Here is a 1374-nt window from a genome sequence, read left to right as displayed (position 1 = left end):
CGCCAATGGGGATGGCTCCCCCATCGTGCGGCTTCGGCAGGAAAGCCGAACAGTTAGTAAAAAGTCAGAAGAAACACTAAAATCAAAAAACTCACCAAAACGGCTGTAGAAAGCTTAAAAATACCAAAAGGGGAAATAAAATCCAATACAAACGTCCAAACAAGTCCAATAAAGTCTATCACACTGTAAGTCTTCCAAAAACAGTTCCACAGAAAGTCGGCAAATCTGTAAGAAAATAACAATGTTAAGTTGACAAGTCAATTTAACGAAACAGATTCCAAGTATTGATCTGAGCCATAAGGCCGAGAAGCGATAAAAAACAGATCAAAAGTGCTGACGCGCCAAGTGTGGAGACGTCTTTTTCATTTCCTATGTCCTTTTCGGTGATGTCATTTCGTACGGAGCAGTTTTTGCGCAGAAAATCAGGCAAGGAGGAGAATGGTGAGATGATAAAAGCTTCAGGAAGTAACTGGATAGCGCATTTAAAAGTGTAGATAGGTGCCAAATAATCCTTTCGACCATCAGTAGCCAGAGGGAGGAAAACGCCCCCAGTATTTGTCTCGGTGCGTAATCGTGGTACTGATGCAAGTTCGAGTATATAATTGTTTCTCCCTTCTGAAAAAGTTCCAAGCGTGTGTATCTATTGTACGAAAACAGCCGATTTCCGTTTTCGATTTTTTGCATATGGAAAATTTCGAAAAAATTGGTTTTTTCGAATTTTTTGGGAAATAATTTTTTTGCTTTTCGTTGTTTAATGTTTATTTGTTAATCGCTGCACAGTGACTACTTGCCGCCATGTAGTATTAATTGTTCGATTCTGCCACATGAAATAAAATACAGGGAGTGTAAAAATATTTTTAATAAAAATATTTTCAACTCTGTTCTTATCAGCTTGAGAAACATTACGTTGAGAAATAATTCTTTCTTTTCTTAATTTGTGTCTGTTTCTAATTTTTTTTTATTTATTTCCTCCAAAGGGGTGGGCTATCTCCGAGATGTAGTGCAATACTCGGGCAACCCATGGCCGGGAAGGAGCAAGCCCTTGTTCCCCGCCTATTTCCAAAAATCAGATGATATTTGCAAGGCCCCTGATGTGGGCCCTATCAGATATCATGCTGATAAGAACAGAGTTTAAAACGATTTATTAAATTCTAATAAAATGTACAAGTTTTTAGGGTATAAAAGGAGAATTAAAATGAAGCAGTTGATAAACAAGGTAATCGCGACATGGGCTCAGAAAAATGCCAGCCAAAAATATGTACAGAGACACATAAGTGTCTGTGAGAGAGATCGCGACATGGGTTCAAGGTGCCAGCTAATAAAGTTGCGACAAGGAATGTAAACAGCGCGTAACATGGGCACAATGCCAGCTAA

At 38.7% G+C, this 1374-nt stretch overlaps 1 non-coding gene across 1 annotated transcript; it reads right to left on the bottom strand.

Moving 5' to 3' along the window:
* Window positions 1-974: 974 nt before the first annotated feature.
* LOC136971228 (U2 spliceosomal RNA) lies at window positions 975-1165 on the bottom strand. The gene has a single exon (XR_010880123.1). It is a non-coding gene; the product is annotated as a U2 spliceosomal RNA (small nuclear RNA).
* Window positions 1166-1374: the final 209 nt, after the last annotated feature.

The sequence above is a fragment of the Centruroides vittatus genome, unplaced genomic scaffold, assembly GCF_030686945.1.
Source record: "Centruroides vittatus isolate TY-2023 unplaced genomic scaffold, ASM3068694v2 contig_237, whole genome shotgun sequence".
Classification (NCBI taxonomy): domain Eukaryota; kingdom Metazoa; phylum Arthropoda; class Arachnida; order Scorpiones; family Buthidae; genus Centruroides; species Centruroides vittatus.
The sequence above is the reverse complement of the archived record's forward strand: the minus strand, read 5'-3'. Positions and strand labels throughout refer to the sequence as shown.